This window comes from Phalacrocorax aristotelis, chromosome 5, assembly GCF_949628215.1.
Source record: "Phalacrocorax aristotelis chromosome 5, bGulAri2.1, whole genome shotgun sequence".
NCBI lineage: Eukaryota > Metazoa > Chordata > Aves > Suliformes > Phalacrocoracidae > Phalacrocorax > Phalacrocorax aristotelis.
In genome coordinates this window covers 21,345,366-21,371,835 of record NC_134280.1, presented here as the reverse complement: position 1 = coordinate 21,371,835, position 26,470 = coordinate 21,345,366, and the positions used below count along the sequence as shown (strand labels likewise).

Genomic DNA, 26,470 nt, shown 5'->3' with positions numbered 1-26,470 from the left:
TGACTCTACAGGCAGTACAGATGCAATGGTGGTAGATCTGGCTCCCTTCGTCCTCCAGAAGCATCTCAAAGTCCTACATGCACCAAGTATGTAAATATCCCTACCATCCAACTATAAAACTGCTGCATACAGCAGTAGTGAAATGACCTTGTGATGCCTGAGTTCAATTCTTAAATACATCGACTGATGACAACTGTTAAATGAAATGCTCATATAATTCAGCCAACAGAAGAAAATTCTAGGCTAGTTCTAGTAAATCTTCTCTCAGCATGATCCCCAGAGAGCAGAATGAGATGAGTAAGAAGCAATGGTAATTCAACAAGGCATCCAGGACTCCAATGACAAAGGCATAACCTGGCAGAAGGGTGTTCAGCAAGAGGGCCTTCCTGTCAAGGGGAAATTTGCCCACACAAGCTGTTTAATTTGAGCTTGTGTTTCATTTACATCAATTTTCTAAGCTTGCTGCAGCAAGAACTGCTTCTACAAGAGTGCAAGATCCATAAGTGATGCTGAGTCCTAGAGTCAAACAGGAGATTCAGGAGAAGGTCATGCTGCGGCTAGGTCTCAAACTCAGGTTCATAATGCCTAACCTTCATCTAAGTAATCTAGAACACTTAGTCTGGCCTGTCATGAAGGCCTTTCAAAGTTTTCAGGTAACATTGCTGGAGAACTGGTATTTGCACTTCTAGGTTTTAAGCTTTGCTGATGAAATTTAGTCAAGTAAAATCTCTTCACCCAAAATCTCTGTAGAAGATTTTCTCTTGCTTATCTTTGAAGGAGGAAAAAAAACCAACAACCAACACACAAAAAAACCAAAACAAAATAAAAAAACAAACAAACAAACAAACAAACAAGCCACCAAACCACCCAAAACCCAGTGCCATGAATTTGGCCCCCACTACAGAAGTATATGCATCCCAGAAGACATTTTTAAGTTTATATGTGGGCTTCCAGAAAAGACTTCCTCCATTTTACGCTGTATTGCAGCACTGATTCCAGCACAGCTCTGGCCAGGAAATGTCACAAATTTTCATAAAATTGAAATGTGAAAACAGAAAAACACTGCCACCAGTCCTACTGACTTCTATAGACATACAGCCTTTTAGAGAACAGTGAGCATGCAGGTGATGGGAGCACCAGTCAATGGAAGATAGCATACTAGCAACACATCCTTAGTTCACCTTTTTGCAAAAGGGCATAGGAACATTTGGCTTACTTAGTCCTTCCCCATCAACTGCGTGAGGTTCTGAGACTGTCAGTAGTGTTTTTGGAATGCTTTTGGCACAGTGGCTTTGCATTATTTTGCTCTAAGCTATAAGAATGGCAGTAGGGTCCAGCTCTGTGGTGGAGATTGGAAATGCCATCAACTTAGAGTGCTGGAAATAAGTGGTCTTTAATATAAGTTTTGCTCAGATTAGCCCAGGTACTAATATTTATTGGCACACTATGACCTGTCTTTGTACAATTTTAGTACTGATCCTCCATACTGTTCTTTCATGAACATCCATCTTCTGCACTGTCTGCAGAACTGCACAACCTGGTAGGATACCTTGTATGCCTCAGTATGCTCCTGCCAGAGTACAGAATGGTCAAGATTGCTATATGTCAAAGAGGCCTCCACATCCCTACAGCCCTGATACATGCTACTTAGCTTCTGTTGCATGCTATTTAACACACAGCCTGGCTGCTCCTTCATCATTGCCATCAAAGCCAGCAGAGATCATGAATTCAACAGGTCTCCCCTTCTGCCCCATGATCTCTGCATCTTGACACAGGGTTAGCCATTCTCTCCTCTGAAATTTGTAGTGTTTAACAGAGTTTCAAAAAACAAACAAACAAAAAACACAAAACAAAAAAAATCCAACACCCCACAACCAGACCATCTGAACTCCAAGAAGCGCAATATGAACTTGCGACAGGAAAAATGTATTGGAACATACTTGCAGAAGTAACTCTGAACTGGGTTTTCCTCTTTTATCTGAAAAGACAGGAGCTAATTATTCTGGCTTAATTTTTTATATGGAGGGGTGTACACATGTGTCTGAGGGGAGACAGGGGAACAAACATGCAAATTTTAGATAACACAGGACCAAATCCTTCATACATTGCTCTTGCCATAATTATTGACAATGATACTACTTCTATGTGACAAGATTAAAAAAGTCTATTTTTAGGAGATTAGAGTTTAGAAACAATAGATAGTTTGGGGTTTTTTTTTGGAGAGTGCCAAATGTGGCAAGATAGTCTATCTTCACCTATGTGGTCTGATATTAGCTGTATAGCACAGAATCTCTCTCCAGGAATGAGCAAATACTGCTGAAAATTGTGGAAACACCTAGCCTGGCAGACACCTCAGCTCATCTGCCTGCAACTTACTATAAAAAAAACCAAACCAAAACAAAAAAGCAGTACTTTCTCCATGTTATCTCCATGTTATCTCTATCTTCCACAACCTAGACTTAATGACAGGCAATGTTCAAACTTTCTCATTACTATTTTTAGCAGATGAGATCTTCTGCTTCTGTATCCTGAAATCAAAGGATTCATGTCAAATTGGCATAACTTGAATAACACTGTAAAATATACAGATGCTACTTCCAGCAACTTATCCCACCTTTACTTCCTCAAACAATGTTTAGATGTACTGATTTTCTCCGTGGAATCTTGAATTACATACTATAGGAAAGAGGTCTTTAAAATTAAAGCAACCCAGGTTTGTTCATCTTAATACAAAACAAATTATTCTAAATAAGAAGGCCTGCTATGATTAGATTTTACTCTCCTCACAGAAAAGTTTCTATAATCCATTTAATAATCTGTTTTATTAAGATGGTAATAGTTTCTTATAGAACGAAAGATACCAGATCCTTTCTTCTTACTCATTTCAATTAATCAAAACCAAGTATCCAAGTATTTACTTTAAATGACCTTTGGTATTTGTTGTCAGCTAAAAATGGATTTTAATATTAATTTGCAGAGGATTAGTTATTTATATTTATAATGATACCTTGTAATATTTTAATGTTGCCTTTGAGACACTGCAGAACAGAAAAATGCCTCATTCAATAATGGAAAATTAATCAGCAATTTTGATCTATGCTACAACAAATCACATATATACCAACAAAATAAGAGGTACATTTAGCCCACCATGCAGCACTGAGGAAGTGTTTGTCATTTGTTCCGTTCTCTGGGCACAAGCAGGAAGCCATCCAATGGAAATCGAGTGAGAAAAAAAAAGTAGAAATGGTATTTTTCATATTTACTGAATACCAGCTAACAACAAAAGAAGTTGTGATATGTGGAGTGTATAAATAAAAACTGGACCAAAAATAACCCCAAACCCACACCCAGTGGCTACCCTTCCTTAATTGAAAAGAATTAATTCTTTAAAGGATGACATTGCTTAGTAATGCTAAGTAATGTAATGCTATTTCTTGCTTAGAACAAGTTCTTTAGTAATTTAGGTTTGGGCTTTTGTTTAAGGTAATTTAATTTTTGTCCTAGAGTGGTTTGTGTGATATTTAAATCACCTAGACATACAATTGCTAAGGAAGTGTTCACTAAAGAATCTGTAATAGGTAAGAGAAAAAGACCACCTTTTATTTACGAACTGTTAACTTCCAAAGGCAGGGCTTAAGCATACTCTTCCTACCATTGACTTCACTGGGAATAAGCCTGTATCCTCAAATACTGCACAACACATACCTGCAGCACCACCATGAACTTTTTTCCCCAACTTTTCCCCTGCTTTCAAACCCTTCAGCTATCCTACCTCCTACTCACATGCTCCCTTCTTGGTAGGGTCTGCAACCAAGGCTAATGAGCTTATCTCATTTCCACCGAGCTGGTGAGTGCTGGCAGCAGCTGATAGAGAATATTGGACAGAAAATGCAAATCTGTAGTTCACGTAAAATACCTGAATCACTAGGGAACTTTAAAACTAGAGACACCACAGTAGTTTTATTCAGTATCTTTCGTGCTGTACAAAGCAGTAGATATTTTTAGCCACCAAAAGCCAAATCCATCTGCAGCAGCAGCGTTTCCAAGGAGACAGAATAATTTAAATACATGTGGAACTAGATCTCTATTTTCATCAGCTCCTCTCTGTTTTGAGCTGCTTTGAGTCAGATTCCTCATTTGAGAGGGAAAAGAAAAGTGAGTGGAATACATAGATTTGAGATTGTAATTTAAAAGTTGTGCTTATACTTTTAGATAGATATTTATTCCCTATGAATAACAAATGTTAGGATGCAACTCATCCATTTTCCAGTATTATTTACCAGCGTTCCCATTCCAGTACAAAGAGAGATACAGTTTATCAGTCTTTTAGAATAATTTTGTGAATCACAATATTTGCTGTAAGTTATTAATTTTTCCAATTGATTGGTTGTTTAGCAAACGTATCAGGCTCCATTCTCTGAAGAAACAGCTAGGAGAAAAGGACACCACTCCAGATGCTTGCAGCTGGTAAGGTGCCTAAATAAGTGGACAGAGGACAAAGGTTCTTCCAGTCCTCTTTAGTACTCAGTGTTATTGACCTGGTCCAGTTTTTCTTTAATAACATCACTTTTTAACAATTTTGGGTCTGCTCTAAGGGCAGTCACTCTCAGTGAACACAACAAAAATGGATACACATATTTACTGCTTTTAATCTCTGAAATCTATTAAAACTAAATTGCAGTATTTTAGTTTTATAAATATATTTTATGACTATATACTCTCAAACCAAGCAGAAAGCGTCTAATCTTTTCCTTTATTTCAGTGCCATATAAGTGGACTGTGACAACTAAATAATCCCATTGTTATATTTTCAATATAGTATAAAGATGAACAATTAACTAATTAAAAACTATTTGTTCACAAAACAACATTCCCAGGTTTTCTATCAATGGATTAATTTAAAATACACAATTCAAGAGACATGGACATGTGTCGTGAGAATTAACAACTGCTTTACGCTATTTTAAAAAGGAACTGCTTCCATAAAAACGTATATACTGATAATTGCTTATAGATTAGATATTTCTCATTAATATATTATAATTAACTTCCAGAAATTCCAGGAAAAAAGGTCACATTAGAAATATATAGCAGTTACTTAATTATCCTAAGGAGCTACTGCAGATACTCAACTATATGTGGTTATTTTAATCTCTTCTCTAAAACAAATTACTTACCACCGTAGTGCTATTTCCATCACTAATGTGAAGTAATTCAAATGTCTGATTGCTTTAAAAGTCACACCTATACATTGGCAACAATTTCTAATCACAGTTCGTTCATTTCAATGAAGATTTCTGCTTCAGACTAGAACAGGGTCCTGTAGTATAACAATTATTTGCTGCACATTTGCACAAACACAGAAATAAGTCAATACAGAGCTGACACATTGAAATCGTTGCCCCAGTGAGGCCAATATCAAAATCCCCAAGTCTTTCAGTGGGGCCAGGACTTCTGCCTGTGGTCCTACATCCTCAAATAATGCACTTGATGAACAATCTATTTTCAGTACCAAGCAAGTTATTTGCTACTTGCCATCCCCAGCGCCCGTGAACTAGCAGCTGCTAACACGTGAACTCCGCAAAACAGGTTCCATGCAAGCTATTTCAACAGTTTATTAAAACTGGTACGTAACTGCTTTAGGTACTACATGATTTATCTGTCTTGTAAACATAATTTAATTATATGCATCATGTTTTTTCTTTATGACAAAGATACTTTTATGACTGAATTATAAGCCACATTCATTCCAAACCTAAAAATAATGCAAAAATCCACAAAAACCCTTTAAGAGTTGCTCTGAGGAGCTGTTCTTACTGTATGTTCAATACTAAATAAAACAGATACTGTTTTAGCAGTTCATTTGTAAGTCCTTTTCCTATCCAAACTAAAAGAAAACATTTTTAGATTTTTCAGCACTACTATCCTGCTGGTAGCATAGGCTGTATTTTCAATGGCAAGTATTTCCATCACACAAAAGACCTCTCTTTCTACAGCTTACTGAACAACTTCAGCATCAATGAGATGCACTGCCTATACTGTCACATGAGAAAGTTGTCAGCATTAGGCATGCTTATGATTTCGCTGTCTGTGGATCTCTCATCGGCTGAAACCTCCTAGGCTGGAGAAATAACAACCTGAAAAGCTGCCTCAAAGCAATTAATGAGGAACAAATAATAAGATGCTTGCACATGCATTTTCTACAGCCAAGAAATGTTGTGGCAAGGATCAAGAATAGCTATTCAGAACAGCAATTTTTTCACCCTTACCTGCAAATCGGGTTTCTGTGTTTCAGCTCCGTCAGTGCAGACTGAAAGGTTTACTCCTCCTTTTTCCATCCATCAGACAGCAGTCATCCAATAACTGAAGTCATCCTGGCATCCTCTGGAACATGCTCTCTCCCTTATTTCCCACTCCCCACCCCCATCTGCATGCTAGCAAAACGGGTAAATAGCAAGAAGAAAACAAAACAAGAAAGCACAGCTAAAAAACAGTTTTAATGAGCTACTTAGTAATCACTGAGGATGCTCTCTCCTGAAAGGTAGTGACAAAATTTAAAGACAAGAAGAAAATACGTCTCTCTGTTAATAATCTTCAGCTCCACCAGTAAAGAGCAATTCTCCCTTTTAGCTCCTTTTTGTAAGGAAAAAAGCAAGCGAACAGCTGTAGGAACATAGTTATTGCCTGTATACATTCTTTGAGACTGACTCTGCTATCCAGATCTTCAGTGAAGGGTGCTGCTGTGTATTTAAGAAATTTTGTGATTATCAAAACAGTGGTGCTTTTATAGAAAGCAAGAAACTGAAATCTCAATGCAGATTAGAATAATTCAGAGATGGATGCCAGTAATTTCCTACTAAATAATTTTTCCTTCTGTTTCAGGCAGTATTTATAAAACACCTGAAAGAGTAATTATTAGATACTGCTTCTTGAAGTTCTACCTATATAAAGCTCTACCTGTATAATTCATGCATATTATTTATTTTACTGTATTTATAATACAGTAGTCAAAATTCAGTGGGCTCCGTGAACTTTGTCCACACAAAACTTTCTACCTAAGTAAGAATTCAAATGCAAAAAAATGACTCTGTCAACAATTTTCAATTCGTGTGCCTCAAATATATAAGTCTACTGGTAGCCTCTTAAATCCATTTGAAGAAATGTTTTCCAAGATCAGGGAATTTTTATTTTTTATATATCTATATAAAGCAGGTATCAGCTCAGCTAAAGCCAACAGCATCAGATTTATTTTATGACAGTTTAATTAAAGTCAGAATCACAAATGAGTCTTCAGTCTTAGCTAAGGTGATGTTTACTGGCACATTACAGAACTTGTACTCCAGGATTTCCCCTTGAAAGGAAAATGTTACACAGCAGAAGCTGACAAATAACCTCTGTGTTTACAAATTTCAATCTTCAGCTATGGCTTTCCAATAAAATTAACTGTGAATTCCTTTAAGTAAGAGCATCTATCCTCTTCACTGAATTATTGATCTTTAACCACAGCAAGACTATACCAATTAGCATACTTTCACTATAAAGTAATAGCTGTTTTAGCTTCTGGAAAAATTAGTTGTCAGTCTTATCATAAAGAACTGCCAGTGGATCCTGTGCATAACATTCAGATTCTGTCTTAACAAGTACAGTAGGTGTCTTTTTAACCAAGTAACCTCAGTTTAACATAAAACTTCTTCCTAGATGCCTAGAAAAACAGAAATCTATTCCTGCAAGCATTAAAAAACTAAAATAACTATTAGGTTTCAAATGCAGACAATCAATACAATTTTCTTTAGTGGGAAGGAACTGTGGGGGACACTGAGGAAAATCTAAACAGGCACTTTGCCCTTGTAAGTGACTGGCTGGAAGACATTGTCAACTATATTTTCTTTTTTATCTGCAGAAAGAAATTTGGAACTGAGCACCAAGGCTGCATCTCTCAACCAGCCTGACTGCTGAGATACATGCACACATATACAGTATTGTAGTCTCATTACTGTATTTAATAAAAAACTTTTCAATACAAATGCAAGGTGCAACACTCTTCCAGCCCTGAAGCACTAATTAGAATAACTAATCATAGAGAAATGGGCAAACAAGTAAATCAGAATGCCTTGCAAAATCTGCTATGAAGAGAGGATTCAACGTTAACAACGAGAACCCCAACACCTCTAAAATAGTCCCAGAATGAAGCAACTCTAATAGAGTCAGTGTTTCCAAAATAAAACAAATAGCTTTGCTACAAAACGTGATTATCATTAAGTAGGCTGATGTTGCCCCTGCGCTTTGCAAGCCCTGTGCACACAAGCCGCCCCAGCAGTAGTGTCTGTGCAATCTCTGTAACCTACAGAAATGTAACCTAAGCCAGTTGCTTCAGAATTCTACGTAACATTCAGACAGCCCTTGTGAAATTTGTCCCGCTTTGCACATCAAAAATTAGTGAAGTCATTTACTTGATAAATACATTTTAAATATATGAAATTCACTTCTGCTAGTATGTCAGGGTGCTGAGGCTGTCCGGGTCTGGCTGCCTGGGCACAAGGCCAATGTACAGATAGCATAGCCGGTGGCCTTGAAAGGGTGAGGGAGCAGCAGCCCCGCTGCTTTTAAAATCCAGCCTCTTGCCCTCGGCCCCCGCCCGAGCTGTGCTACCACTCTGCTGCAGCCGTGCCCAGGCCTGGCCAGGCCAGACCCTGAGGCTGAGGCTGGCCACAGACCTGACCGCCTGCCTTGGGGCCCTCAAGCATGCCTCTCCACTGTAGCCCACAACCCTGGGCTCCTGGCTCAGCCTGGCAGCCACCCCAGGCCTGACCCACTCGGTACTGCTGGGCTTCCCTCAGCTTCTGGCCCACTTGCCTTTCCAAGCGGCCTGCTGCCCTGGCTTCTGAGAAAACATTTACAAAGAATATATAAGTTACACCTCAGTAATTCACTCTGCCTTACCATATAATGGTACTGACCAAGTAAATTAAAAGAATATAAGTAAGCTGAAATCAGAAACTGCAAGGCTGCCAGTGTCCTTTGACTAAATCTATATAGCTATGCCATCTGGCTGAAGGCAGCTCCTGACTTGGTTTGGTTCATTACAAGCCATTCACGGATCCCGGTTCAGGTTTCACTTACAACTCACAGTTCTTTGTAACATCCAGGCTTATCAGTCAAGATTTTTACTTCCCAATCCAGAGTTAACCGTAAGCTATGGTAGACACAAAGTTGAAAGGTGCTGCACAGACCCACGGGAGACAAGCAAAATGACACTCATATAGTACAAGTTATTTATGATGATGATTAAACCATACACATTTCCACACTCAGGGATACCGCAAACAATAAATGAAATGTCTGTTTATCTTAACACTTTAGACAACCCTGATTGTAAAGATGAATGGACACAGCTTAGTAAACAATTAGAACCTCAAACAAATATCTTGTATTTCAGGACATACACTGCTAAAAGTAAACATGATCCTTCCCATGATATCTGCTGAAAGCCTCTTCCTTTAGCTGAGTGAGTTAGTTCTACTCCCCTCCCTTGGTAGGCTCTATCAGTAGTCTACTGACCTTTCCCTGTAGGCCTTATACTTTTTGTACTTGTTTTAATAAAAGATATTTGCAGCTCTTCTATTTTATTAGATTATTTTCCTCTCTCTCTCTTATTCTATCCTGTATCTGGTCCATACTTGCTTCTTTAGTGCACATACCAGTTTCCTTACTAGAACCATGAAGTATTTAAAGACAGAGGAGTTAAAATTCTTTAAAGCTAAATCACTACTAAAAACTGTTTGCAACAGCATTCAGTATCAAAGAGGATCCTTGATTTATGTTTTGCATCCAGTTTTCTGTTAGTGGCCTTTATTTCAGTTTGAAAAAGAAAAAAATAAGTATATAGTGAGACAGGGATGAGAGCTCATCGGTAACTGGAGTTCCCTATGGTTCACACGTACATTCACTTCAAGACTAGACCCACTTTTTCTTTCTGCAGTCTATAGGATGTGCTGATTTCCTGCCTGCTCTCATGTTCAGGATACTGGGTAGCACCTTCTGCACCATTTCAGTTTCTTCTGAAATGCAAATCTTTGCAAGTAGGAAAGAAGGAAAGGGAAACGATGGCCAGGGGCAAAAGGTACTTGCACTCTCAAAGAACTCCGATTACTGGTAAGTAGCATATTTCTCGATCTCCGCTCAATAATCCACACAGGCATTCATTCATACAGCGTGCGACTCCCAGCAGTTAGCCTCAGGTTATGTAACTTTGCAAGAGTTGGTCACATAGTCCTCCATTACTGTAGATCTATTCTGTCAAGAGTGAGATCAGCTCTAACATACTGGAGCTTGATATTGAACAAATGCTACAGGCAGACATTTGAGAGAGTTCACCAGGCTACTGACTGAAGGATAGGGCATTTGCCTAAGAAAAACAGTGGCTACTGTCCAGCTCAGAAGCAAAAGAGCTAACACCTCACCTATTAGAGCTGGAAGATGTCAGATCTCCTACAGCGTAATTGCTCTCCTGAAAGATTGTCACTAGGGAGTCAGAACAAATTTCTCACACGCAGTCTAGAAGTAAGGATCTTATTCACTGTTCTGCTAGCAAGATCAAAGGAAGATACATCACATTCCACACATTAGATGTGCTAGATCTCCTGAATGGAGAGAGACATTGTAACACCTTGTTTCTCAGCACCCTACATGTCTGTGGGAAGAATCTTGAAGAAGGATGGACAGGCAGCAAGACAGTTACCTGAATTTCACAGCTCCTGCCAATTCCATGCAGCAACTCAGCATCCAGTGTCATTAAAAAATGTGCCAACATGGTCCCCAAACAGAGTACACACTGATAGAGAAAAAAGAAGAAAGTGACAAATGAACTATGTTTTACTTAATGGTGTGCACTCAGGGCTGCTGCCTGGAAATATCCTGCATGGTGAAAAGAACTGGAACCCACTGACGTTTGATTATGAAATCCAGACTAAGGTTTCCTTAATTTGAAGCTGCTGCTATTGCAAGGAAATTACATATGATTTATGACTGAAAACAAGTGGAGAATTGAGGTTTCTTTCTCACAAATGGTGGACAGACGTCATTATCTACTAGCCTTAAAAAATCTCTCAATGCAAGTAGGATTCGAGTAGTCCAAGGTTTAGTGAGAAGCTATCAAATAGGATGTGTGTGATACAGTTTGCATGAGTCTCTGAACACACCAGAACCCACAGTCAGAAATAGCAACATATTAAAATGCAGAAGCCATATAACAAGCTATATTGGCTTCAATGCCCTACTGACTGCATTTAATGAAGCCTGAAGGGATGACTGTTCGGGTTGGAGAAGAAGCTGGATAATTATGGGTGATGCACAGTGAAAACACATCATCCTATAGTTTGAAAATCGAAACTGCTTCAGGAAAGAAAAATAGGATTACTTTACCACAGCATTTGTACATTTTTACTCTTTAATAGAGCCTAGAAGACTCTGCTGCCTCTGAAGCAGCTGTGCTGAACAGTGTTTGTTTTGTTATAAAACAGTTACAAACAAATCTCTGGGCAAAATCAAGGAACTAATTCAAGGCAGACTGATTTTCACTTCTTAGAAATGCAAGTTACATAAATTTTAGCTTCTCCAGACTCCCACCCACTTACTGACATCCATTTATATTCCTTCAATCAACTCAAGAGTAATCTGCCTTCAGTGAAATCAAACGTAGAATAATACATGACACAAAAGAGAAAAGGTAAGCAAAGAAATTCTGCACGAGAGTATATACGTATTTCCAGTAATTCATCTGTGACTATCTTATAAAGCAGCTTTCTAGCATGGAAATTATTTGAATTCTAATTATTTACATACCAAGAGCTAAGCCAGGTAAGTTCTTCCCAAAATCAGGAATCAACTTCCCATAAATAAGTAACAGTACACAAGCCCAGAACATCAGACTTTTAAAACAAGTTTCTTTTCAACCATGAACAAGTTTACTAACCCAGTTTTATTAACCGGGAAAAAAAAAATTCTTGGTTTTCAGGCATATCTGCTCCAGGGAGGAGCATACTGCTGGCACGGCACACTAAGAGAAAAGATGAGGTACCACCCCTTTTGGAAGAACACAGACTGACAGCTAAGTCAGTGAGGAATACCACTTTTCATTGCTATGACGGGCACCTTATGAGATCTCACTTAGTCACCACAGCTGAGTACCTGAAAGATTAATACGGGTTCTTTTTCTTTCTGCTTATATTGCAGGTTAGACAGGTTTCTTCTTTTATTTATATTCCTCCTCCTTCTACTAATACACCAACCTGATGAAATCTACAAGCTGATTTTGAGTCAAGCCAGTTCTGGCCTAGCTGGCAATTATGCATAAGGATGCTGAGAGAAAAAAAAAAGAAAAAACATGCTTCCACGTGTTCCAGGTTGCCTAGAGATTTTAGTTTTTATTAATAATTACTTTAATAAATACCAAACGCCATACATGGCAAGTATACAATATATTCTGTCCCCCTCCCCACTCTTTTAGGACCATGAGTAAGGGATTTTGTTGATGAAGGAACTAAAACATCAGTCTTCAATACCTATATTTCTGCCATGGGATCAAAAATTTCCTATTCAAAAGCAAGCATGGTTTACATGGAATGCTCATGGTAACTGATTCCTGCAGATGTTGTTACTGAACCTAGAAAAGATGCTTGAAATTTTATTTGAGAGATCATATGTGCATGTGTGTGTATTTACTAGAATTCCAACAACATTTAAATAAACAGATAACATATTTTTCCTTTTTTGACAGTCTTTAGTAGTTCTTTCAGAAATCTTCATTGCAGAGAGCACTACCACATAATAAAAAGTCCGAAAACACAAACCAAATATGCAGCCATACTGCAGTTAGTTACGAATGTCTAATTCACACAGGAAAGGTAGAAAAACATTAAGAACAGGGATAATACCAAATAACATTTCCCCCAAACATTTGATGCTGACCCCAAGTTAGCATTGTGGGCATCTCTCATTTTTCAAAGAAAAAAAATTTAGAAGCCAATTTTATTATTTAAAAATCAATTTATATTTGATAAATTTTGCCCTGCGCGCTACCATCCTGATTTCAACCATATGCAGTGTCCTAGCCCTCTTAATCTGGTTTTTCCCTACAACTTTCTGCCCTCTCCACCCGCCCAGCTTCACGCGTGAGTCTACAGCTACCCTGTCCTCAGCCTCACATATTGATTGCACAGTTAATATTGGGAGATTGCCCACAGTCAGTCCACATACATTACTGGGCAGCTCACAAGGCTACATCATGATCGAAGTTGGATCATACTTACTGTTTTTCCCCAGTGCTGCCAACGCACAGCTTGCCAGAACAGACAGGGAAAGATAGCATCTGAGGAAATCATGTCCAGCCAGTAAGGACATATAACTAACTAGTACTTACCAACCTTTCAATACTACTGCTTTCTGGGAGCCATTCTTTGACCTGTTCCATTTATGTTTTTTTCTAGTATGTATTTTTTTTAAAACCACAATTGGCTCCTTAAGGTAAAAGTCACAATCATATATGCAACAAACATTAAAGATATTTAATCTAAACAGATGACCAGCACAGGATTAAGTTAAGCTACTGAATTAAAAGTAAATAAATATAACGTTTGTAAGCAGTAGAGCTGTTTTTTTAAAAAAAGGGAAAAACCTCTAAAGAAATTACATGAAAGATCAGTTGCCTCTTTAGAAATTCAGCAGGTGCCTTATTTGTCATGGTCCTTGCAACAAGAAAAGCCATTATTTACCTTTTTGCCCTGCCACAGCTAAGGTGAAGTTCAAAACAGCGATGCATAATTTTGCTGGTAATTAAAATGTGCTCGTTCCCCAAGTGACATGAACTTCAGGTGCACCAAAGAAAACAGCATTCTACAAACAATCCACCTACATCTTCACATAGATTCACAAAAAGAATTCTACAAGAGAGCACTCACTTGAGAGGGAACAGGAATCTAGTCCCTATTTCCAAATCTTTTGAACAAGAAAGATCAGATATCCCACCACACAACTGAATATTATGTTAAAGTGTTACGCCCCTTTTCGTCCAATATCACCCAAAAGAAAACATAAACCCCTGATTAAAGCACTATCTTCCCCAAATTATTTCATAGCTTGTCAATTATGGTACATTTCTGGAAGATGCAGGTGTGCATATGAACACATCCAGGTTGAGGAAAGCACAGTAATCAAGTCTCACTTTCTTGGGAAGCACTCTCAGCTACGATACGGGTAAAAGAGAAAATCCTATTACATTAAGAGTCCACCCACAGAAGAGGGATCAGTGCTATGGATTCTCAGCGCCCGCAGCTGCCTATACTTGAATGAAGCTCAAAAATTCAGACACCCTACTGTGCTAGGATGTCCATTTCAGGAAGGTAGAAACCCCAGCAAAATGGAGGATGATTGAATTTCTCTTGCATATTTTGCACAGACACAAGCTCTATTTTCTATGCTAAAAACACAGTATCTATTACTTTAAAAGTTGCAGCTGCAGAGAACCATCAAATTGATTTCCCAAGTTACAAATGGTTTTTTAAACACCTCAGTGCAGCAGTAGGCCTGCAAGAAAACACTTAGCAGAATCAAGAACTTCTAAGTTCTTTCCCTGATCTTGCACCTGGGAAAACACAACCCAGGAGTGCAGCACAGACTGGGATCCACCTGGCTGGAGAGCAGCTCTGTGGAAAGGGACCTGGGGGGCCTGGTGGACAGGAAGCTCAACATGAGCAAACAGTGTGCTGCTGTGGCCAAAAAGGCCAACAGGATGCTGGGTTGCATCAAAAAGGGCATCATCAGCAGAGAGAAAGAAGTCATTATACCGCTCTACTCAGCGCTTGTCAGGCCACACCTGGAGTACTGTGTGCAGTTCTGGCCCCGCTACATAAAAAAAGATGTGGACAGGCTGGAAGGGGTCCAGAGAAGGGCCACCAGGATGATCAAAGGACTGGGAAGCCTGTCATATGAGGATAGGCTGGGAGAACTGGGTTTGTTCAGCCTTGAGAAAAGGAGGCTTGGAGGGGATCTCATCACCGTGTACCAGTACTTACGGGGTAGCTACAAAGAAGATGGAGACTCCCTTTTTACATGGAGTCACATGGAGAGGACAAGGGGGAATGGACGCAAGTTGCTCTTGGGGAGATTCCGATTGGACATGAGAGGGAAGTATTTCACAGCGAGGACAGTCACCCATTGGAATAATCTCCCTGGGGAAGTGGTTGACTCGGCCACACTGGACACTTCCAAGAGTCGTCTGGACAGGGTGCTGGGCCATCTTGTCTAGACTCTGCTCTTCCCAGAAAGGTTGGACTAGATGATCCCTGAGGTCCCTTCCAACGTGGGATTCTCTGAAAGGAACCATATCAACAGAATGTCACGGTTGGCAATGAAAAGCAGGAGAATAGTAAGGAAGCATCAACAAATTATTTTAAAATTTTGTCTCCTTCCAGACAGATCAGCTTCTGAAGAGAGGTCCTGGAAGAATCCCAAAATGGTCATCAAAAATAAAAATCAGTATTTCTTATACATAAATTGTTAAGCCTTGGTTAAGAAAAATTTTTAAGACAGTGACGAAATCTGCTCTCTTTTGCATCCTTGTGAATATATAATAATTCTGGTGAAGTTAATGAGCAACTGAAGCTGGAGAATGGGCTTTCATTCAGTGTTCCTAGACACACAGTAAGAGACTCATAGGCAATGAGAAGTCACTCAAGCTCTTCTATATTTAGAACTTGTTATATGTGTTTATATTCAGTACGTCTGTGTAAAAGAGGTGTATATTAGACAGTGGTCTATTTTAATTTCTACAGTTTTCCTGTTGTACCTCTTGTGGACCTTCTTTTACAAGCTCGAACAGAATTTGTCTTAAAATCTGACCAGGCAGGTAGCTGTGTCCCATGATGAGAGATACAGTGCTTAAATGTCATTGCATGATGTAACCGGAGGGACACAGGTGAAAAAATATGCCTTTGATGATCAAATAGATATTATCTGACAGTTAAGTGGCATGAATAAACAAAGATGGCACCAAAGATAGTCCTCTTATACAGCTACAACAATAGGGAAAATACAGAAGGTCGCCATGGAACAATCACATCAGTGTTCCTGCTACATAGTGAATATGTAGCAATATAGCATTAAGCATGAGTGAAAAAGTGTGTATTTGTAACCAAACTAACTTCTCTCATCTATTAGCATCGCTATTGACACTTCCCTTAGGGTACCAGCAAATAGTCCTAAAAAAGGCCTCCTTGTAAATAAATTAGATGTAAAAGGGTAACATGTAAATGTTTTTACCATTCACTAAGTGCTATGGATTAAAATACAATAGGAAAAGTTCAGTACAAACTCAAAGATATAGGAGAGACATTTCAAATATTTACATTTATCAAGTGAGTAACTTCGTGCTATTTCAACCTATTAATATACATGAAAGTGAGAACTGCACAAGACAAAAAAAAAAAACCATATTTTGCAACAATTTCGAGTTCTAGATGAATGCTGATCACTATACGGATTGAGAAGATACATTCCCTAATCATCCATCACTACAATTAGGATAAATATTATTAATTTCTATCTGCTTAAAACAAAAAGAATCTAATATCGAGAGGCAAGCATTACAAGATATACTATAAACATTATATTTCATTCTAGTGACACAGTATGATCAGTGATGTACTAGATATTGACAAGAAAGCCAGATCCTGATCAACACAGCGGCTATTCTATGTCTTTGAACTACCTTTATTAAGCACAAAACTTGTCAGGTTTTTTAAAACTCAATATTTTTATCAGACTGCTCCTAAAAACAAGACTGAATTCATTACTTTTAGTCATTAGTTATTCTTAATTTTAATCCACCTTACATTTTAGAGACAAAAGTAGGAGTTTTCTTTAAAATTCCTATTCATAAAGGAGGTCCCACAATCAAAAAAACTTCTCAGAGAGCATCAGTTCTGTGTGATCATGCACTGACACCTAGTGAATACTTGCAGTTAAGAAATCCTGTTGCTTATTTTCTCATTGCCCATGCAGGACAAATGTTACCAATATATTCATGCTGACAAGATGTTTCACATATGGACTATGTTTCCCTTCTAATTAGGAAGGCATTAGGATGTGCAGTATTTCTTGTACACAAGCATATGAACACGCATATAGTCTGCAGTACCTGACCTGCTCAAAAAAACGTGGATGTCCCTGTAAATGAGTCACTACCTCGTTTTAATCCTCATCCATAACGACAGCCTAGCGACTAGTCCATAGTGTGTCAATGAGACCAACCAGACAAACAAGTCTTAGAGATAAAATGTATTTTGCAAACCTCCATCTCCACTCAGGGAGTCAGCTGGCTGCACACACAGCACAATTGTTTCGTTTCCATTATGTAGCAGATGGTGATGGAGATGATCTGAAAAGCCTTAAACATGAACGGCACATGCTGAGGAACAGTGGAGGCTGCAACCAGAGGATTTATAGCTGAGAACAATCTGGGGTCACTGATTATGTCATCGCATTGTCACTCCTAATGTGCCTCAGATGTAGAAGCTAGCTGTTTGACCTATTCATCCAGCTTCATGCAGAATCACCAGCCCCACATCCTCTCCATATGCAATGGAAAATATCTGACATTGCAACTCACAACTCTTAATTTTCTTTAATTGCGTTTAAGCGACCCCTTCTCCTAAACTTTGCAGATTTCTCAAGCATAAAGCCCAAGCTAGCAATTTCTCTTGAATTTTCAGGGGGTACTGGACAAATTATTCACTGAAAAACTGCACTGCCTAGTATTACAAGCAAATCCAGAAAAACAGATATCAAAATAAACCTTCACACTCTTACAAATGGGTTGATGTTATGCTGGGAGGTGGGGGAGTAGGTGGTATGCAATACACTGCCAGATGCTATCAGCAGTTGTAAATCTTTGCAGACTCATGTTCAAAATTCCAGCTTTCATACCTTGATCTTCTTGAATTCCCAAACATAAGGATGCTCCAGAATCACACAGAGCATTCTGAATGATAAACAACTGCAGGCTACAAGCTTTTTTTCAACATTAGCACTAAACTGACTTGAAAGTTGTTCTTCACAAGAAGGGTGACACAGAGGTCTAAACTATACGTGCCTACCGTGTTCCATCCATCTCCTAGAGACCACTGGGGGAATAGGGGGGGTGCAAAGAAAAAAAAATTGTCATTTCAGAACTTCTAGCAAAGCATCTACTTGAAACACTGATACTGTTACACACTCCAGTGCATCCAAAGTATTCACTTTGGGTAAGGGTGTGAAACTCAATTTCTCCCTCATGTATATGCAAGTTATTTTGTCACAGCTATGATGTAGACAGGCGATAGCACTAGTGAAGAGTGTTTTACAAACAGGTATTTGGGTGAAGTTATTACCTAAATGGTAGGTTGCCCTACCCCTGTAAAATACACCCCCAGCAGAACTGCATGTCTTTGGATGAGTAGCTTCAGTTGCAAAGAACAGCGTGGTGTTTTTTTGTTTTCGTGATTCCAAAACAATCTTACATGTGTGCATGGTGATTGTGGCAGGGGCAGACAGAGGTCTCCCAGCCCAAACCGCATGAAGACCAGCAGGCCACTGGCAGCAGACTGCACTGTCCAAAGTTGTTTTTAATACATCTCTAAATTGCCTTTCAGATGTCACGAAGATATCTTTCTTGGATGTACTCTTCAGAGGCTTTTACAACATAAACAGTAATTGCTGCTGTTTGTTTCAGTAACTACATCACTCAACAAATCTGAATTGGCTTTGGGGGAGGGAGAGGGGGGGAGGGAGGAGGAACAAGTGCTCAAAGAGAAGACCTATCTAATTTAGAAAAAATGGCCCATGCCTTAAGCACATTTACTCTACCAAGACTTCTCCTACAACTATTTGGTTGAGGATACATCCCAGACATCCCATACCACCCATGTATTCATCTGAGAAGGTGTGGGATAGACACAAACACGAAACTAATCAAGATTATTGCCACTGTTAACAAATTTTAGTTTGTGAATCAGGTACACTACTTTGAGGTTCTTTAGTTAAAATGTGTAAGTCCACTGAAAAAGTAAATATGTTATGAATGCATCTTGGAAACAAATCCAAGCCAAAGCAAACATTAGCAGAAGCCAATGCAAATCCTGAGTAACTTTAACTCTCATTAATTTTTATACATAGCTACAATGTTCACCAATATATACACATTAAAAATTTATATGCATATACAATAGCCTCCTGCTTGTCAAGACTCCACCTGGAAGATGACACATTTTCCATGCTATCACTACAGTAAGCTTTTACAAGTTTTCCACCATCTCTTATACTATGTCAAAAATTAGAACAGGTAACTGTATTCTTGTCAAATAGGAATTCACATTTACATGTAATCTTATGGGCAAAACACATATTATTAAGGGGGGACAGGAGGGGGTGGCAGCAGGGTGCCTGATCAGCTTTCATGGATCAAAATTTCTTTTGTAATAAAGAGAATTGATACCCCCTCAAACCATATACAGTATAATGCTTTGTAGATCAAAAACCCTCGTTGCCATGGGAACTGAAAAAAAAAAATGCCAGTCATGACATAGCAAGGCTGTAACAGAAACATGTCTGCTGGGAAATTACCAGTAGTCCAGGTTTTTGTATCAAAAATGCTTGGGTATTTTCAATCTGAAAACAAAATAATTCCTCAAATCTTACTTCCAAACTCTCCTTCCACAAATATTTAGCAAATTTTCACTAAAACCTGATCATATATATATTATACAAAATAAGCTAAGCAATTAGTGTTTAAGATGTACTATATACAATGTAAGAATACCAACTTGTATATATGTCTTTTCCAGATATACTTGGTATGAAGTACACACTAATTTACGTTACTCCATCCATCTACACAAAGGACAATAAAAAGATATTTCAAAAAGAAAAAAAAAAAGACTAAAGCACTTAAAAAGCACACAAAAAATATTGCATAAGAGACTGTATAAAGCAAGATTTATAATGCAGTTGTTTAAAACAATACTCCAAGGTTAGTTATACATGCAATTTGCCCTTTGTATCTGTGTTCTCGACAGGTAACAAAAAGTAATATTTGATTACTAAAATAGAATATCCTTTTGAGAAAGCTGTCGGCGCTTCAAAGCAAAGTGAAAAATCAGTGTCAAACCTAGAGTCGTGCAACTCCCACTTGAACACAAACAGTTCCCAGAAGTGTGAATAAAAAACCCAGCACGCTGATCAAAGGGTCCACGTAGTAACATGGAAGTCATACTACCAAACATACCCTCTTCAGCACCCCATTATAATCATATAGAAGTGCTAGATTTATTTTCCTGTCAAATATGTATATGATATAAAATGTCTCTGAGAACACCACATGAAAAGTACTACATAGAAATGCTGCCAACGTGATGTGACCCCTAGTGCATATGCTGACTTGTAACACAACAAAGTTGGGAAGAACCCTGGAGAAAACAGTTTTGTAGAACAGTATCTGCAAAAATTGCTTTTGCATGTCAAAGCAGTCTCAATATATACATTTTTAAATACTTTTTTCTTTTAACAAAATACATTTTTCCTTTATCACTCTAACTACTTAGGTATCAGATTATGACAAACTACTTTAAAATGAAACCTTGGAAACTAAGTCCAAGTCTTAGCTGCAGACTGGTTCATGGTTCCAGATGGCTCTGCGGAACTGTTAATTAGGAAATACATTCTTTTTTATCTGTTCTTAAATACATACTTTTTTTTTATCTGTTCTAACAACACTTGCTTATCAGACAAGACATTATACAGAACCTAGTACCATTGAAACCAATTAGTTTTGATTAAGTCTTTATTTCATCCTGTTCCCTGGAATGCCAATAAGGGCAGCCATTTTTTGAACATATATAAAATTATCCATGTTCCTTTCCCGGGTTAAGTATAGGTGGCCTGTCCACCTCAGTAAAGACCAGTGGTAATTGTCTTCGGCAGGATGGGTGACGTGTCATGATTCTGAGCCCCAATTCATCCCAATGTATATTGCCCTCTTATCTAAGCTTTTGTCGCCCTCCACTTCTACCAGGGGTGTCAGGCTCCTGCCTTAGACACATTGAAAAGAAAGGTCAGTTTATTTACAGATCATTAGATAATGCATTTACAATTAGTTATACAGAATGTAGTACCACTAGAACCAGTCAGTTTTGATTGACTCTTCATTTTATCCCCCTCACTGGAACACAGATTAGGGCAGCTGTCTACAAGTTAGCCATGCCCACTCTCCTTTTTGACCTAGCCTGCATGCCCTGGCACAGAACTGCACAGGTCTTGTGAAATGCTTGGAGAAACCATCAAATAACTGAGAATATTCAGAGCAATGGAAGGCACTTCTAGTGAAAACTCTACTCAGCTGGGAAATGCAACAGACGGGTTTTTTTACCTGTCAAAGGAATAAGTAGAAAGAATGATGGGGTGTGTAGTGTAGTATCTGCATCTTTATTATGGCTTGCAAAAATTGCAAATGAATTTAAACTGGGCTCAAGAAGTCAAGCAATTTACAAAAGTGAAACAGTTAACTATGCAATACTTTTAAAGGTACAATTTTATATTCATAATAGTGTGGCATTACTCATTTGACAAGTTTTTAGATTCAGCAGGAATACAAGTGTCTTTTCCCCAGAGGTGACTGGTGAGGTAAGAGGGCTGTGGACTAAGAAAGTAACTAATATAACACAACAAAGTATAGTACAAATAGGAAAATAACACAATATTTAACTTTCTAGATAATTTCATATGCATATATCAGTCCTTCACTTAACACTGCATCTATTTAACAAGTCATTATTTCAGTAACACTGATGCTTTGCATTTCTCAGATTCATACAAACATTAGGCAGATGTCTTCGCTGCCAGGGACATCCAACTCTCCTTTTCCTCTGGCTCACTGTCTCTCTAAAATAGTCACCAACAACAACCCATACAAGATTCTACTATTTGTATTTAGCTGTTTAGAAAAGCCACACCGCAGTTCAGCCCCATTCACCCCCCTCTCCACTTTGAACAAACAGGTCGATGTATTACATTAGTGCTGTGACACTTGTCTGTGGTTAATGCAAGCTGCTACTTCTACTCCTGTACTACCAGTGTGACAAATACCAAACCAGGCTGCTTTCTGATCGGTCGCCTCTCTACAGGCCATTTTTTTCCAAAGTACAATTTACAATAGTGGATGTGTGTTCTAACAACACAATTACAGCCTCCTGCAATTGCTTATCGCTTACTTCCACCCCCAGCCATTGCTGTACCATCAGAGTCAAGAAATAATTTTAAATTATCATCAGAATGACTTGACAGAAACCAAAAACCTGAACAGTAAGAGACAAGACAGGTAACAGCGATAAATTCACAATAAGGTAACATCAGATGCTGCAATCACTTCTCAGTGTATTACACAGGTAAGGGTCCCCACAGAATGAAGGAGTCAGCCTACATTCAAGTGCTTTACATTCCAGAAATCTGAGACTACCTAACTCAAATTACAAATAAATTTCTCTAGGTTCAACCAAACTTACACCACACGCTACAGAAAGTTCTGGTTTTTTAATGATAAGAAGCTAGATAGATCTAAAGAGCTAAGGTATCTAAGGACATTTTAAAATAAGGGATGCTTACTCACAAAGATAAACAGAAACAACCTCTGAGTGTTCTCTGGTTTTCCTGCTCTTTATTACATTCTCTATCTTAAACAAATGATAGATAACGTTTAGTGACTTGCCCCCAGCTAATGAGGTATGTTGCTGGGCTCGCCTGAACTACACTTCATAAAATAAACATAAAAATATACTAAACCAACAACCACAGATAAGAACAGGCATACAGAAAGGGCAAACTTCTTTAGAGTAAATTTTAAAGAGATCAAGTCCTCCAGCTTGCTTTCCTCTGACAGGACTGAACAGCACAGAAGTCCTGGAGTCACTCTGGCATCTTTGCCCTTGTGTCTTTATTTACCACTTCCCAGAGTCAAAATAGCAACATATACAAACTTCTTAGAGGTTTATTTTTCCCACACATACTATGTACAAAAAAATCCATTCTCCACTTTGTACACTGATGAAACAACGGTAACAAATGTAGATGTGCAACCATTTTGGTGGACTTCAGATAACAAGTCTTCCCCCAGTAAAACACACCCTCATTCAGAACACTGTGAAGTCAGGCAGGTACAATTCACCAGTACGAGTGAAAGAACACGGGAAACTGAGCATGCCTTTCATCCTGAAGCAACCTGTTTGTTCTTTAGCTCTACCAGTCTGTGCCAGCCACTGCCCCTGCCCAACAGTTAGTCTTTCCTGCCTACTTAGCCCAGAAAATGTTTCAGGGAAAGAAAGGGCTGGTAGTAGCTGTTGCTCCAGAGTTTGCCGCTCTAAGCGGATTCAGAACGTAGTTTCTCACACAGGACTAGCGCAGTCTGGCAGCAGCACAGGGTTTATCCAGAACCCCAGAATGCACAGGAAACCCATGAGAAGTTTCCCATTTATTCTGCTATCCCAGCGGACAGCTGTGGCTAGGCTGGCTGCCACCACCCGCGCAGCAAGGCGGGCAGGCTTGGGCACCCACCTGCACGCCAGCACTCCCGTTCCCCAGTCTGGCACAGCACGGCAGACCCACTTCCACCACGGGACCCCAACCCGCTGGGTGCAGCTGGGAGCGAAGGTGCTGGGGCACCTGTAGCGCCTGGGGACGGCTAAAACCCACAGCAAGGGGTGCCAGAGGCCACCTCGCCTCACCCCTGTACACCTCAAGCGTCAGAAACACCAGGAAGAGCAGTTTTATAGGCGAGAAGCCAAGTAAATCTTTGATTTGCAGGCAAATGCTCTCTCTGGACAACTTAAAAACCGAAGCACTAGTAGAGTTCGTCTCTTCCTCACTAAGAGCCGCCAGCTCCTGGGCTAACAACGGGTGCGCCTCTGCGGTTAGAGGCACCCAACGCGCTTACGGGTCCTCACCTGAAAATCTGACATTTCGGCTAATCCTGCCGCTGCCCGGGTTAACCGCTTCGACGCCGGCAGTCAGGAGTGACCCACGTAACGGGGACGCCCGGCCACTGCCCTCCATCGCCAGCGGCGGGCCCGGCCCGGCCCTGCCTGCGGCGCTCCCCGAGCTCCGGGGCCGGGTGACACCGACACCGAGCGGCTCCCGAAGGCCGCTGCTCCCCCGCGCCACCCTCACCTGCCGCCGGGCCGGGGCCGCCGCTGGCCCGGAGCTCGCCGCCTCCCCCAGGACACCCGCAGCCCTCGGCCCGCCCTCACCGCCCGCCGCCGGCCCGCCTTTCCCCGCGCTGCCCCTTACCTGTCCCCGGCGGCTACAGAGGCGGGTCCCGAGGCACTGGTCGGCGGCCGGGCCGGGAGCGGACGCTCGCTACCTGCCCGCCCGGGAGGCGGCCCCCGCGCGCCGCTCCGTGCCGCGCCGCCCTCGCCGTCCGAGCGGAGAACAGGGCGGCGCTGGCCGCGGCGCAGCGGGCGGAGCGGCCGGGGGGCGGCGCTGTGCCTCGGCCCGGCGGCGGGACCTGCCTCCCGGCGGGCAGCGGGGAGGAGGGGCCGGCGGCCGCCGCCCGCCCGGTGCCGCTCGCCTGAGGGGTGCCGCGCGCCGAGGCGGGCCGGCGGAGAGGGCGCCCGCGCGGCCCAGGAGCCGCGGGGAAGGGCGGAGCGGGGCGGGGCGGAGCGGAGCGGGGCGGGGCGGGGCGGGGCGGAGCGGGGCGGGGAGGGGGGCTCCTGCAGCCCTCGCTCCTGGCGTACCTCAGTGCGGCCCGGGGCCTTCTGTAACCGGGTGGGTAAAATGCAGGTTGCTGTGGTGAATAAACATGTGCCTAACGGGTTTTCAGTGTGTTAGCAGTGGTTTTTAATAAGTCTACAAATATGTAAAGAAAAAAACGGGGGGACACGACCCAAACTAAAGCATACCTGCTTGTCAGTTTTGGGTTGTTTTTTTTTTTTTTTTAATTGTACTAGTCTTCTGTTAAGTATAAATCCCTGCAAGAAGCATACTGATTATTCTCTGAATGGTCTAATTCAGACAAATATATCTGTATTTGCATTTTCTTCAATACCTTTCCCTCCGCAAAACCAACAGCCAGCCGTAACTTTGGTGCTTAAATTACAGAAATTCAGATTCTCTTATCCCTCCATATCTCAGACCGAACCCTGACAATTCTTTTTTATAGGCAGAGGTAAAAAAATCTGTTTGCAACCCTGTGGCCTAACAGCTTGCTACATTAGTATAGCAATACTCATGTTTGGAGTAAACACTATCTCAACAGGCCATTAGTAGTTGAAAACTCTTGAGGGAAGGGTTGACGAGCACCACTACCCTACTGCTCCGTTTGGAAGCGTTTCTCCCAGTGTGGGGTCTGCACCCAAGGCTAGGACTAACATACTACATCCATGATTGGGCATGTCTGGTTTTCCTGATGCTCTGCAGAGACACGAGTGGGCATATTTGTGATTAGCAGAGTTTGTGAATGTTTTCCTTAGCTTTTAACTCGTTCAGTGTATCCTACCTTCAAGGTATTACTTTACATTTGCAACAGAGAAAATTTCTTTTTTGAAATAGCATTCCAACATGATTTCTACCTAAAAATTTGGCTTTCAGTGTCACAAACGCTATTTTATTCAGAACCAATTTTAGCATTTTTTACAGGATCATCAATGACTTTGCAACGATGTAAATGAAATCTCAGTTTTAATACATTGGGAAGATAGTAATATGTCATGGCCAAAAGACAGCCTAATGACAATTTCTTGTCCTTCAATTTTTCAGGAAACTGCTTTGTGCCTCAAAATATAGGAAGACCTGCTAGGGGAAAAAGAAATACTTTGATACCAGGCATTTTTCCAAGATACTTCCAAGCATCTCATTAGGGATTCTGTAAAGTGGAGATGGATTAGGTAATTTGCAGGACAAGACTGACGCAACAAATACTTGTATTTCCCCAAAATTCAAAATTCTTCTCAGCTCCACTGCCACCACTCTTGCAATGCCTGTTCTACACCTACCTTCTGCATTTTGGTATCAGCCCTTCCATGGTCATGTATCCATCAGTAGATGTGTATGCCGGCTCCCTGACAGTGGAAAGTACTGTCTGTAAATTCACCACAGAATTTTAAAGTTTAGTATTTTTCACATTATCATTGCATTCAGCACCCTAAGATTAAAAAACCCCTACAAATTTGAAGCTTTACCAAAACTTCCAGCAAAGGTTCTGCTGACTTTTACCTCTCATGTCTTAAAGCAAAATAGTAAATGAAAAATATTTTACAAAATACATAGCAAACAACATTTTTCTTATAATACAGAAATAGTTATTCACTTCAAATGTAAAATAGAATTGAAATTACACATACTGGTTTGCAGCCTTGATAGCTAGAGAGTTTCTTTAACATCTGTTTTTTTAGTT

At 40.2% G+C, this 26,470-nt stretch overlaps 1 protein-coding gene across 2 annotated transcripts in view; it reads right to left on the bottom strand.

The window, feature by feature from the left end:
- Positions 1-24,485, bottom strand: part of CSRNP3 (cysteine and serine rich nuclear protein 3) — a 113,311-nt gene extending 88,826 nt beyond the window's left edge. For both annotated transcript variants that reach the window (XM_075093344.1, XM_075093345.1), the window contains exon 1: positions 24,367-24,485. The gene's annotated coding sequence lies outside the window, so the exon portion shown is untranslated. The remainder of the gene's footprint in view (positions 1-24,366) is intronic.
- Between the last annotated feature and the right edge of the window lie 1,985 nt (positions 24,486-26,470).